We start from the raw sequence: 15,179 nt of genomic DNA, 5'->3' as shown, positions 1-15,179 counted from the left end.
GTAATACATTCATTTCTTCATAGCATGTGAAACAAAATATGTTCTAGGCAAATTATAATAGTAGACAATATACTAAATATTTGAGTCTGTTCCTTTAAGGGTCACCTAAAACATCTTTGTATCTTGTTCAATTCCTTCTCAATAATCTAATGATTGATTCTCATTCTGTAACATGAAAGTTATTCATTTTAGCTTGAATATCTTTGGCAGGTGTTTCTATCTAATTCCCCCTTAACTATTCCCTTCCTTTTAGAAGACGAGCACGCTTAAGGGAAATGACTATCTTCGATTCTTCTAAATAATTTTTCTCAAATCTAGCACTCTTAATAAGTATTGGTTTTAATGAAACTGAATACTATATACTATTCCCCATTTTGAGATTAATTGGCTGTTACATATTAAGGAAAGAGTTTAATACACAACACATTTTTCAAAGAGAAATCAGCCAGATGGATTTTTTTCCATTTCAGTGGTTGACACACTTTTATATTTATTCCACGTGGCATGTGCTCTTTCTGTCACATCTCTCACTTTAATGAGTTGATAATGTCACCAAATGGTTTTTGGCTATATCAGAACCAGTATGTGTAGGAAGTAACTAGAATTCCCTTATGAATACCTGCAAATGTCAAAAGAGTTTCTATGGCGGCATTAAGGGAAAAGAGAACATCTGAGTTAGTGAAAAAAGGGAAGACACACTTTCTGGTAGATCTGTGATAGAAAGTACTTTGGATGGTGCAGTCTCTTCTTCAGAAACACAGGAAGCAGAGCTGACTCACTGTGTCTGTGTGTGTGTGTATGTAACTGTGACTCACCTTGATTCTTTGTTCACCTAAAAAGGTATCTAGTATACTAGATACTAGTGTATTTACTAGTATATTTATTTACATCCATGGAGTTGGTTTAGGTTTACTACTGAACATTGAAGAGTTTGACAAAAGCACATGTATTATTTAAGCTACCTATAACAAATACAGAGAAGGGAATGGCAAACCACTTCAGCATTCCTGCCTTGAGAACCCCATGAAGAATATGAAAAGGCAAAAAGGTAGGACACTGAACGATGAACTCCCTAGGTCAGTAGGTGCCCAATATGTTACTGGAGATCAGTGGAGAAATAACTCCAGAAAGAATGAAGAGACGGGGCCAGAGAAAAAACAACACCCAGTTATGGATGTGACTGGTGATGGAAGCAAGGTCCGATGCTGTAAGAGCAATATTGCGTAGGAACCTGGAATGTTAGCTCCATGAATCAAGGCAAATTGGAAGTGATCAAACAGGAGATGGCAAGAGTGAACATCAACATTTTAGGAATCAGTGAACTAAAATGGACTGGAATGGGTGAATTTAACTCAGATGACCATTATATCTACTACTGTGGGCAAGAATCCCTTCGACAAAATCGAGTAGCCATCATAGTCAACAAAAGAGTCCAAAATGCAGTACTTGGATGCAATCTTAAAAACAACAGAATGATCTGTGTTCGTTTCCAAGGCAAACCATTCAATATCACAGTAATCCAAGTCTATGCCTTGACCAGTAATGCTGAAGAAGCTGAAGTTGAATGGTTCTATGAAGACCTACAAGACCTTCTAGAACTAACACCCCCCAAATTTGTCTTTTTCATTATAGGTGACTGGAATGCAAAAGTAGGAAGTCAAGAAACACCTGGAGTAACGGGCAAATTTGGCCTTGGAGTACAGAATGAAGCAGAGCAAAGGATAATAGAGTTCTGCCAAGAGAATAGCCCACACCCTCTTCAAACAACACAAGAGAAGACTCTACACATGGACATCACCAGATGGTCAACAACCAAAATCACATTGATTATATTCTTTGCAGCCAAAGATGGAGAAGCTCTATACACTCAGCAAAAACAAGACCAGGAGCTGACTGTGGCTCATATCATGAACTCCTTAATGGAAAATTCAGACTTAAATTGAAGAAAGTAGGGAAAACCACTAGACCATTCAGGTATGACCTAAATCAACCCCTAACAATTATACAGTGGAAGTGAGAAATAGATTTAAGGGACTAGATCTGATAGACAGAGTGCCTGATGAACTATATGGACAGAGGTTCGTGACATTCTACAGGAGATAGGGATCAAGACCATCCCCAAGAAAAAGAAATGCAAAAAGCAAAATGGCTGTCTGAAGAGGCCTTACAAATAGCTGTGAAAAGAAGAGAAGCCAAAAGCAAATGAGACAAGGAAAGATATAAACATCTGAATGCAGAGTTCCAAAGAATAGCAAGGAGAGGTAATAAAGGCTTCCTCAGGGGTCAGTGCAAAGAAATAGAGGAAAACATAGAATGGGAAAGACTAGAGATCTCTTCAAGAAAATTAGAGACACCAAGGGAACATTTCACGCAAAGATGGGCACAATAAAGGACAGAAATGGTATGGACCTAACAGAAGCAGAAGATATTAAGAAGAGGTGGCAAGAATACAGAGAAGAACTGTACAAAAAAGATATTCATGACCCAGATAATCATGATGGTATGATCACTCACCTGGAGCCAGACATCCTGGAATGTGAAGTCAAGTGGGCCTTAGGAAACATCACTACAAACAAAGCTAGTGGAGGTGATGGAATTCCAGTTGAGCTATTTCAAATCCTAAAAGATGATGCTGTGAAAGTGCTGCACTCAATACAGAAGCAAATTTGGAAAACTCAGCAGTGGCCATGGAACTGGAAAAGGTCAGTTTTCATTCCAATCCCTAATAAGTGAAAGTGAAGTGAAAGTGAAGTCGCTAGTCGTGTCCGACTTTTTGTGACCCCATGGACTGTAGTCTACCAGGCTGCACCATCCATGGGATTTTCCAGGCAAGAATACTGGAGTGAGTTGCCATTTCCTTCTCCCTAATAAAGGCAATGCCAAATAATGCTCAAAGTACAGCACAATTGCACTCATCTCACATGCTAGTAAAGTAATGCTTAAAATTCTCCAAGCCAGGCCTCAACAATACATGAACCATGAACTTCCAGATGTTCAAGCTGGATTTAGAAAAGGCAGAGGAACCAGAGATCAAATTGCCAACATCTGATGGATCATGGAAAAAGCAAGAGAGTTCCAGAAAAGCATCTATTTCTGCTTTATTGACTATGCCAAAGCCTTTGACTGTGTGGATCACCATAAACTGTGGAAAATTCTGAAAGAGATGGGAATACCAGACCACCTGACCTGCCTCTTGAGAAACCTATATGCAGGTCTGGAAGCAATAGTTAGAACTGGGCATGGAACAACAGACTGGTTCCAAATAGGGAAAGGAGTATGTCAAGGCTGTGTATTGTCACCCTGGTTATTTAACTTATATGCAGAGCACATCATGAAAAACGCTGGGCTGGATGAAGCACAAGCTGGAATCAAGATTGCCAGGAGAAATATCAATAACCTCAGATATGCAGATGACACCACTCTTATGACAGAAAGCAAGGAAGAGCTAAAGAGTCTTTTGATGAAAGAGGAGAGTGAAAAAGTTGGGTTAAAACTCAACATTCAGAAAACTAAGGTCATGGCATCTAGTCCCATCACTTTGTGACAAACAGATGGAGAAACAGTGGCAACAGTGCCAGACTTTATTTTTGGGGGCTCAAAAATCACTGCAGATGGTGACTGCAGCCATGAAATTAAAAGATGCTTCCTGCTTGGAAGAAAAGTTATGACCAACCTAGACAGCATATTAAAAAGAAGAGACATTGCCAACAAAGGTCCATCTAGACAAGGCTATGGTTTTTCCAGTAGTCATGTATGGATGTGAGAGTTGGACTATACAGAAAGCTGAACACCGAAGAATTGATGCTTTTGAACTGTGGTGTTGAAGAAGACTCTTGAGTGTCCCTTGGACTTCAGGAGATCCAACCAGTCCATCCTAAAGGAAATCAGTCCTGAATGTTCATTGGAAGGACTGATGTTGAAGCTGAAACTCCAATACTTCGGCCACCTGATGTGAAGAGCTGACTCATTTGAAAAGACCCTGATGCTGGGGAAGATTGAAGGCGAGAAGAGAAGGGGACGACAGAGGATGAGATGGCTGGATGGCATCACCAACTCGATGGACATGAGTTTGAGCAATCTCGAGGAGTTGGTGATGGATAGGGAAGCCTGGCGTGTTGCAGTCCATGGGGTCGCAAAGAGTAGGACATGACTGAGCAACTGAACTGAGCGGAACTGATTGCAAATAAAACTAGCCTCCAGGCATTAACTCAAAGACTGACATCTGCCTACTGAAACGAAGCATGCAGGGAGCCAGGAGCTTCCTAGTCTCATCTTTGTTGTGCACTTAGTATTTGTATGACTATGGCAAGACGTTTAACCTGTGAGTCAGTTTCTACATCTGTAAAATCAGAGATTTAGATGTCACATACTTTAGTGACATCACTTTAGTGGGTGTTTACCCTGAAGGTTTGCATGTGGTTGTGTGTGAATAAGACAGCCTTCATTTAATTCCCTCCTATATCACTTAGCTAGTGCCTAAGATTGTCTCATCATATTCAAAAGCGATATAAATAAGCATGTGTTAGGAAGATTAAACACAAATAGGGATGTAAAATGCTTATGATATATAGAATCTTATGAGTTTTTAAGCCATCAAAATGCCTTAAATATTTTTGTTTAATTTTAGTATAAAGCCTTCTATTTGCAATATGAATAGCAGTATGAATTTGCAATATGAATAAACTCTTCTGGTTCAGCCTTTTAAATTATGTTCCAAGTTTGATCATAAGTACTAAAGAAAAACATAGTGTATTTTATTACATATGCTTTATTGTATGGAAAAGTATTTCTGAAGATACGGAGTGTCAAGAGCTAAACTAATTAGTCAATGAAAGATGTAATGTAAACCTCTTTAGTGAGTAAGTCAGTGCTGTGCTGTGCTTAGTCACTCAGTCCTGTCCAACTCTTTGAGACCCTATGGACTTTAGCCCACCAGGCTCCTCTGTCCGTGAGATTCTCCAGGCAGGGATAGTGGAGTGGGTTGCCATGCCCATCTGCAGGGAATCTTTCCACCCCAGGGATCAAACAGAGGTCTCCCCCATTGCAGGTGGATTCTTTACAGTCTGAGCCACAAGGGAAGCAGTGTAAATCAATATAAAATGCTTATTTCTATATGGATTTTGGCGTATTTCAAATCTTTGCTCTTAAAAAGAATTTATAATCTAGATATCAAAGTAAGAAGTAAACAGTAAAAGTAGTATAATTCATAGATGTCAAGAACAAATATTAATTACTGGACTTTGAACAAGTCAGATTAGCATATGATTTGGTGATGAGAAAAATCCTGAGTTAGGAAACAGACAGTCATTCAATTGAATGTTGATAAAGGGCTAGACTGTAATGAACAAAAAGTGATGCACATGAAGTGGAAGAACGGCATGAGTATTAGGGCAGGAGTGGAAAAGACCGTGATGTGTTTTGGAGACAGTGGATAGATAGGGCTGGACATGTTAAGGAGATAAGGCTAAAATGATGAAACTGAGATCCTTAAATGCCTGTTTAAGGACTAGAATTTTTCCTTCCAAGACAGAAAGAGCAAAGTGTAATTTTAACACAGGACAAGTAATTTGCAGGGGTGTACCTAGCCTTTCCTGATAGCTCAGCTGGTAAAGAATCCACCTGCAATGCAGGAGACCCTGGTTCGATTCCTGGGTCAGGAAGACCCCCTGGAGAAGGGATAGGCTATTCACTCCAGTATTCTTGGGCTTCCCTGGTGGCCCAGATGGTAAAGAATTTGCCTGCAATGCAGGAGACCTGGGTTGGGAAGATCCCCTGGAGGAGGGCATGGCAAGCTTACATGCTGATGTTATTGGCTAAGTCTAGCCTTTACATTGATCTGATTTGTTGTCATATAGCAGGTACTTTGCTCTGACTGGCTGACTTCTACCTCAGTTTGCTCTGATTGGTGGACGCTTCGTCTGTACATTGCTCTGATTGGCTGACTTCTAACCTGACCCATTTGGCTTACCTCAAGCCTGTGCATTGCTCTGACGCATTGCTCTGATTGGCTGACTCCTAGCCTGAACCTTGCTCTGATTGCCTGACCTCAGGCCTGTACTTTGTCCTGATTGGTGGAATCCTAGCCCATACTTTGCTCTGATTGGCTGAGTCCTGGCCTGTACTTTGTTCTGACTGACTACTACTTAGACCGTCCATATGTATGATTGGCTGAATAATAGCTCATACTTTGCTGTGATTGTCTGAATCCTTGTTCTGATTGGCTGACTCTTAGGCTGCATCTCTGATTGACTGGCTGACACCTAAACTATGATTGGCTGATTGTAGCTTGTACTTTTCCCTGATTGCCTGACTCAAAGACTATAAATTACTCTGATTTGTGGACTTCTAAACTGTATTTTAAGCTGACTGGCTGACTACTAGCCAGTACTTTACTCTGAATGGCTGACAGTAGCCTGTAATTTGCCCTTATCAACTGACTCCTAATTTGTATATTGCTCTGATTGGCTGGCTCCTAGCCTGTGCGTTGCTCAGAGTGGCTAACTCCTATCATGTATATTGCTCTATTAAAGACTCTTAGCATTTCCCTGCACTGATTGGCTGACTTGAAATTGCACACTGCTCTGATTGTCTGACTCTGGATGGTCCATTGTTCTGATTGGCTGACTCCTAACCTGTCCTTGGCTCTGATTGGCCTAGCTGGAGCCTGTACATTGCCCTGATTGGCTGCCTCCTATCCCCTACTTTCTCTGATTGGCTGACTCCTGCCCTGTATTGCTCTGATTATCAGAGTCCTAGTCCTATGGTCTGATTGGGTACTACAGACTCTGTTCACTGCTATAATTGGCTGAATCCGAGCCCACAGTGTGCTGAGATTGCCGGACTCCTGGCCTGTATGTGGCTCAAATTGGGTAACTCCAAGTCTTCTTTGCTCTGATTGGCTGACTCTTAGCATACACCTTGTTCTGATTGGTGAAAACTAGCCTACCCTGATTGGCTGACTTCTGTCCAGTACTTTGTTCTGATTGACTCCTAGCTAGGTCTTGGCCCTGATTGGCTGACTCTGAGCCTGATCTTTACCCTGATTGGCCAAATCTGAGCATGTACATTTAACTGTTAGGCTGACCTCAAGCCTGTAATTTGTCCTAATTGGCTGACACCTAGCCTGTATTTTGCTCTGATTGGCTAACTCCTATCCAGTACTTTGCTCTGATTGGATGACTTCTGGCCTGTACTTCACACTGATTGGCTGACTCAAAGCTTGCATGCTGAGGGTATTGGTTAAGCCTAGTCTTTACATTGATTTTATTTGCTATCTTATTGTATTATGGTCTGACTAGATGACTACTCGGAGAAGGTAATGGCACCCCACTCCAGTACTCTTGCCTGGAAAATCCCATGGGCGGAGGAGCCTGGTAGACTGCAGTCCATGGGGTCGCTAAGAGTCGGACACGACTGAGTGACTTCCCTTTCACTTTTCACTTTCATGCATTGGAGAAGGAAATGGCAACCTACTCCACTGTTCTTGCCTGGAGAATCCCAGGGACGGGGGAGCCTGGTGGGCTGCCATCTATGGGGTCGCACAGAGTCAGACACTACTAAAGCGACTTAGCAGCAGCAGCAGATGACTGATTGGCTGAACTCTATCCTATTCTTTGCTCTGATTGGCTGAATCCGAGACTTTACTTTGCGCTGATCAGCTGAGTCCTAGCCTGTACATTTCTCTGATTGGCTGAACTCTAGCATACATTTTGCCCTGATTGGCTGACTCCTAGCTTGTATTTTTCTCTGACTGGCTAACTCCGATCAGGTAGTTTGATTGTCTGACTACTGGCCTGTACATTGCTCTGATTGGCTGATTTCTAGCCAATACCTTGTTCTGATGGGCCAAACGCTAGGCTATACTTTGCTCTGATTGGCTGACTCCTAACCTGTTCTTTTCTCTTATTGGCTGAGTCCAAGCCTGTACTTTGCCCTAATTGGCTGAGTAATAGCCTGTACATTTATTTCTCTGATTGGCTAAACTCTAACCTGTACTTTGCTGTGATTGGCTGACTCCTAGCCTGTTCCTTGCTCTGATTGGCTGAATTCAACCCTTTACTTTGCCCTTAGTGGCTGAGTACTATCCTGTATTTTGCTCTGATTGGCTAACTCCCATCAGGTAGTTTGCTCTGATTGGCTGTCTCCTAGCCAGTTCCTTATACTGATTGGCTGAACGCTAGCCTATACATTTCTCTGATTGGCTGACTCTTAACTTGTCCTTAGCTCTGATTGGCTGAGTTCAAATCTGTACTTTGCCATGACTGGCTGAGTCCTAACCTGAACATTTCTCTAACTGGCTGAACTGTAGCCAGTCTTTTGCCCTGATTGGCTGACTCCTATCCTGTTCTTACTCTTATTGGCTGAGTCCGAGCATGTATTTTGCCCTGATTGGCTGAGTCCTAGCCTGTACATTTCTGTGATTGGCTAACTCCCATCACGTAGTTTGCTCTGACTGGCTGTCTCCTACCCAGTTCCTTATACTGATTGGCTGAGCTCTAGCCTATACATTTCTCTGATTGGCTGACTCCTAACCTGTCCTTGGCTCTGATTGGCCTAGCTGGAGCCTGTACTTTGCCATGATTGGCTGAGTCCTGACCTGAACATTTATCTAACTGGCTGAACTGTAGCCAGTCTTTTGCCCTGACTGGCTGACTCCTCACCTGTTCTTTACTCTGATTGGTCTAGCTGGAGTCTGTACTTTTCCATTATTGGCTGAGTCCTAGCCTGTACATTTCTCTGATTGGCTAAACTCTAGCATGTACTTTGCTGTGATTGGCTGACTCCTAACCTGTCCTTGGCTCTGATTGGTCTAGCTGGAGTCTGTACTTTTCCATTATTGGCTGAGTCCTAACCTGAATATTTCTCTGATTGGCTGAACTCTAGCTTGTACTTTGCTTTGATTGGCTGACTCCTAACCTGTCCTTGGCTCTGATTGGTCTAGCTGGAGTCTGTACTTTTCCATTATTGGCTGAGTCCTAACCTGAATATTTCTCTGATTGGCTGAACTCTAGCCTGTCTTTTTCCCTGATTGGCTGGCTACTGGTGTGTACATCGCTCTGATTGGCTGGCTCCTAGCCAGTACCTTATTCTGATTGGCTGACTGTAGGCTCTAGTTTGCCCTTATTCAGTTAAGTTCAGTTCAGTCGCTCAGTCGTGTCCGACTCTTTGTGACCCCATGAATCGCAGCACACCAAGGCTCCCTGTCCATCACCAATGCCCGGAGTTCACTCAGACTCATGTCCATCGAGTCAGTGATGCCATCCAGCCATCTCATCCTCTGTCGTACCCTTCTCCTCCTGCCCCCAATCCCTCCCAGCATCAAAGTCTTTTCCAATGAGTCAACTCTTCTCATGAGGTGGCCTGACCCCTAACTTGTATATTGCTCTGATTGGCTAATCCTTAGCCTGTGCATTGCTCTGATTTTCTGACTCCTATCCTGTAGTTTGTGCTGAGTGGCTAAGTCCTACCTGGTAGTTTTCTCTGATTGGCTGAGTCCTGGCCTTGCCTTGCACTGGTTAGCTGACTTGAAATTGCTCTGTGCTCTGATTGTCTGACTTGGGCCTCTACATTGGTCTGAGTTACTGACTCCTAGTCCAAACCTTGCTCTAATTGGCTGGCTCGAGCCTGTACTTTGCCTGGATTGGCTGACTCATAGTCCCTACTTTGCTCGATTGGCTAACTCCTTGCCTGTACATTGCTCTGGTTGGCTGGCTCCTAGCCTGCACTTTGCACTGATTGGCTGACTCAAAGCTTGCATGCTGTCCTGATTGGTTAAATCAGGCTTTATATTGGTCTGGTTTGCTGGCTTATAATCAGTATTTTTCTTTGACTGCCTGACTCCTACCCAGTTGTTTGTTCTGATTGGCTGACTCCTTGCCTTTATTTTGTCCTGATTGCCTGATTTTAGCCTGTGCATTTCTCTGATTGGCTGATTTCTAGCATGTACTTTGCTCTGATTGGCTAACTCCTATCCGTTAACTTTCTCTGATTGGCTGACTCCTGAATTGTATTTGCTCTGATTGGCTAACTCTTAGCATGTACGTTGCTCTGATTGGCATACTCCAAGTCTGTACTTTGCACTGATTGGCTGACTTGAAACTGGTATTCTGCTGCGATTGTCTGACTCCATCCTTTGCTTTGGTCTATTTGCTGACTCCTAGTCTGTACCTTGGAGAAGGCAATGACACCCCACTCCAGTACTCTTGCCTGGAATATCCCATGGACGGAGGAGCCTGGTAGGCTGCAGTCCATGGGGTCGCTAAGATTCAGAAACGACTGAGTGTCTTCACTTTCACTTTTCACTTTCATTCATTGGAGAAGGAAATGGCAACCCACTCCAGTGTTCTTGCCTGGAGAATCCCAGGGATGGGGGAGCCTGGTGGGCTGCCGTCTATGGGGTCTCACAGATTCGGACATGACTGAAGCGACTAAGCAGCAGCAGCAGATTGTACCTACTGTGATTGGCTTCCTTGAGCCCGTACTTTACGTTGGTTGGCTGACTCCTATCACGTCTACTTACTCTTATTGGCTGACTCCTGACCTGTAGTTTGCTCTGATTGGCTATCTCCTAGTATGTATATTGCTCTGATTGGCAGACTCCATGTCTCTATCTTCCAGTGATTGGCTGACTTGAAGCTGGTATTCTGCTTTGATTCTCTGACTCTAGCCTGTGCATTTTTCTGATTCACTGACTCCTAGACTTTACCTTACTATGATTGGCTGATTTGAACTTGTACTTTACCCTGACTGGCTGACTCCTATCCCCTACTTACTCTGATTGGCTGACTCTTGGCCTGTAATTGATCTGATTGGCTGACTGATAGCCCATAGTTTGCTCTGATTGGTTTACTCCTAGTCTGTACTTTGCTCTGAGTGGCTGACTCCTAGCACCTCATTGCACTGGTTGCCTGCTTCTTAGCCTGTTCTTTGCTCTGATTGGTTGACTCCTAGCCTGTGCTTTAGTTACCGAAATATATGTGGCTTCCTGCTGCTTGCTGCTCAAAAGCCAAAAAACAAGCAAGGTTAATGGCTAGGAAAGATTGCTTAATTTCAGATGCTGGAAGCCATGGTGGCAAGATGAATGTCTGGCCTAAGGCCAACTCCCCACCACTGGCAACTATTGTGGTAAGAGCTTTCATGGACAGCAGTGGGCTACGAGCAGAAACAGCATATTCAACTCTGACATTCACCTTCCGATTGCTCATCGGTGATCTGATCAGAGTCATATTGGTTGTTTTAGGTACCCTTAATCTTCAGTTCTAAGGTCCGTTTGTTCCCATGTATTTGAGGTAAGTTCTTGCAATTGTGGCAGCATATGTCGTTGGGTACAGCCTGGTCATCATGAAGCTAACTTTTTCACCCTAGTTTTTGATATCTGTAGTCATCACAGGATGTACCTCAGAATATTATCTGTAGGACTAAAGGTCCTTGACTATGCTTAATGAGTACATTATTATTATTTGGTTTCCTTTACTGTTTTCTTTTGTTTTCATATTTTCTGATGTTTCTGATTAAACTTATTCTTTGACTAAAGTTTTCCACACACAAAAGGCTGACTGAGGACATGGTGGGTGCAGAAAGGCAAGGATCATGGGGTTCTGCTCTGTTTCAAACCTCTCTTTTATTGATTACTCTGCAATCATGAATAGGGACAGGTACAGAAGGAAAAAAGGAATATTACTTTGTCATAGTACCTGGACAAGCATTTGAAAATTATTAGACATTACAATGAGAATAATAATCAAAATGCATCTTTGTATTTTTTCTGAATGTATTTTTCTTAGTGGTTAAAGCAGATGTACAGTGTATGTTTAATAGACCACGAACAGGCTGTGCTTGTTAGCCTAAAATTCAAGATAAATCATGTGTAGGCCAGCCTTATTTCCCCATACCTCAGTATGTGAAAATTTCTTCCATCATTTGCCTCTTTTAATTGTAACTCCTTTCAAATAAAAATAGAAAAAATTGATCATCAATTATTTCTCTGACGCTGGCAGAGTGGCTCTTTTCCCTGCTCTGGGTCCATCCATTTCTCTGGGTGCTTGGCCTTGTTTTTGTGTATATATTTGCCTAGTTGTTCATGTTGGAAAATTAATCAGATATCATGAACAGGCTCAGAGAGAGGTATGTTCACAGGGAAATGCTTTCTAGGCCATACATTTTATCATTTATATCCAGTTGTCATACAGATGTTGTACATGTGCTTTAAGTCATAAACTTAAAGCCAGCAGTGCTACATATCACAAGTAGTTATACTCTGTGACCACGTTATTGGACAATATTTCCATCCTGAACATTGGGGTCAAAATATGATTAGAAAGAAGACAATTACTTTCCTTTAAAAGTCTGTTACCAAATTCAGATCAATATTCCACTAGAACTTTGCTCTCTTCATAGATACAAGGAAAAAAAATTAGATCGACAATCAGTTTACTATCAATAAAATTCATTTAGCTAATTAAATTTAGTGTAATCTTAATCCTGCCAAGGACAAAATTCGTTTTTCAAAATTCCTTTTTCAGACACCTTTTTTTTTTTTAATCATCTCCTGCTGCTGCTACTGCTGCTAAGTCGCTTCAGTCGTGTCCGACTCTGTGCGACCCCATAGACGGCAGCCCACCAGGCCCCGCCGTCCCTGGTATTCTCCAGGCAAGAACACTGGAGTGGGTTACCATTTCCTTCTCCAATGCATGAAAGTGAAAAGTGAAAGTGAAGTCGCTCAGTCGTGTCCGACGCTTAGCGAACTCATGGACTGCAGCCCACCAGGCTCCTCCGTCCATGGGATTTTCCAGGCAAAAGTACTGGAGTGGGGTGCCATTGCCTTCTCCTATAATCTAAATCCCCACAAATTTGTCCTGCATTTCCCTATACAGAAACAAACACCTGTAGGACAGAAGTGTTATCATCATTATTTCTCAACAAAAATATTTCCGTTCTTTATACCTTCTCTTTGCTGACAACACATACCCTACTTGCTTTACACACTGCAATGGTTTCCTTATCACTTTTCACATCACAAGTTTTAACCCTGGAAAGCATAACAAATCCAAGACACAAGTGACTGAAATGTTATAGCAACATTTCCGGATTGGCAAATAAAAGAATATATTCCATAAACTTTCATAAACATTCACTTTATCACACCATAATTTTTCCTTAAGGATACAACATGCATGTTTAAAAACCCAAACATCTTTAGTTTCCTTCTTGTTCTTACAAGAAGACAAAAGTAGATATATTTAGATTTGTTTTATTTGTAAATGCTTATGTTTTTTAAGGCCAATTCAATAGAACTCCTTTAAAAGTTAACCTCAACAATACTATCCAAAGTTAAAAGCCCATATTGACACATGCAGACCTCCAGACAAATGGATGTCTCATGGTTTCATCATTTTTACATTTCATGAATTAGACATTGCAGTTAAATGTATCCATTTATGAATAACAGAATAGCCAGTTTTACACACACAATTTTAAGCCTTCTCTTTTCTTCCCTTTGGCTTGAAGTCTCACTTATTAATACAAAGATGAAGGCTCAGGCAAAGTGGACATGTTTGTAATTCAAGGACATGATGAGAGTCAACTTCCAACTTTCTTCTAGGCATATTTTTGTTTTAGCATGGTCTGAAAAAATTGTTTTATCAAGCTCGCCTTCTTTAACTGCACATGCAAAGAGAAATGGTTTTTAGAATTGCAAGAGTTTCATCTTAACCAATTTTCTTAGGAATCTAAAGAATTCTTTGCTATATATTGTCCAAAAAAAAGTTTCTTTTTTGTTAGTCATGATTCCATGGCTAAAATTTTTCTTAATGAATTGAACCTGAATTTCCCATTTTGCATAAGGCAACACAATGCCACTGACACAAATGGAATACACACACATGCACCAAACAACAGGTCAGTCACAAACCCTCTCCGAGGGAGACTGGTACAGATTCCCAGACAAACACCTCCCCATCATGAAGCATTCCCAGTGGTAGCCGACATCAGAACCAATTGGCAAAATGCCCAAATGACACTCACCAACGTGAGTGTCATGGTGCTCACCAACGGTCCTCAATGATAGATAGATGTCAGAACCAATTGTCAATGCACCAATAGCACTGTTCACAAACAATCCTCAACATCAGACACACATCAGAACCAATTTGCAAAATGCTGAAATAGCACCTCAAGCCCCAAACAGTTCTCAACATCAGAACCAACTGGCAAGAATGCCTAAATAGCACTAGCACTCAAAAATGAGAAGATCGCCCATGTGCACACTGGTGGACTAACCAAGATTTGGAGCTCATCAGCTCGTCTCAAGTCTAAGTTTCCATTCCACCAAGGAAAAGCATAAGTTGGCAGCCAGTGCCAAGCAAGGGAGAAACAGGGAGGATTCTCAAAACAGATGGTTTTGGCAGCTGCTAGGAACGTCCCCGAAATCCCCTACTCTGGGCTAGCTAGCCACAAGCAGCAGGCTCATACGTTGTCATGGCCACAGGTCTCCCCTGGAAAACCCAGGAGAACCAGGTGCCATGAAAGCTCAACAGCCAGCAGTAGGCAGCCCCAATATGGGCACCAAAATCTGTTACCAAAAGATGTGTGGGGTCCGGTTGCTCTCCTCTCAAAAGCCAGTAAACTGGCCAGGTTGTTGTAAAGAAAAGTTTACTTTATTTCAGAGGCCTGCAACTGAGTGGTAGGAAGGCGGATGTCTGTCCAAAGATGGACCACCACCCCCACCCCCACCACTGGCAACCACTGAAGCAAGAACTTTTTTAGATAGAAGGAGAGGACTATATGCAGAAAAGGCACAGTCAACGTTGAATCATCTTGGTTGTCTTAAGCGCACTTAATCTTCAGTTCCAGGGTCCATTTGTTCCCATTTCTTTGAAGCCAGTTCTCAGAATTGTGGCGGCTTATGTCATGAGAACAGTCTGGTCATCATAAAGTTAACTTCTTCACCCTAGTGTTTTAGTATCTATATGACAGCTTACAGGATGTGGCTCAGAATATTATCTATAGCCCTCAAGAAAGATTTAAAGGTCCTTGACTATGCTTAATCAATACATTATTGTTATCCGTTCTCCTCTGACTGCTATCCTTGGTTTTCACATGTTCTCGTTTTTATGATTAAGCTTATTCTTTGTCTGAAGTTTTCCACAGACCAAGGGCAGGCAGAGGACATGGTGTGTGGA

At 42.1% G+C, this 15,179-nt stretch overlaps 1 long non-coding RNA gene across 2 annotated transcripts in view; it reads left to right on the top strand.

Annotated features, from left to right (window-relative positions):
- LOC147339996 (uncharacterized) overlaps window positions 1-15,179 on the top strand; it is a 107,346-nt gene that overhangs the window by 27,778 nt on the left and 64,389 nt on the right. The window contains exon 3 of one of the 2 annotated variants that reach the window (XR_015159479.1): window positions 1,633-2,903. The exons of the other annotated variant lie outside the window; for it this stretch is intronic. This is a non-coding gene — a long non-coding RNA (uncharacterized LOC147339996). Of the gene's footprint in view, window positions 1-1,632; window positions 2,904-15,179 lie in introns of those variants that run through there. 2 annotated transcript variants of the gene reach the window in all.

Source organism: Bos grunniens, chromosome X (assembly GCF_055505025.1).
Source record: "Bos grunniens cultivar Pamir isolate PY7600 chromosome X, Bosgru_T2T1.0, whole genome shotgun sequence".
Taxonomy (NCBI): domain Eukaryota; kingdom Metazoa; phylum Chordata; class Mammalia; order Artiodactyla; family Bovidae; genus Bos; species Bos grunniens.
The sequence above is the reverse complement of the archived record's forward strand: the minus strand, read 5'-3'. Positions and strand labels throughout refer to the sequence as shown.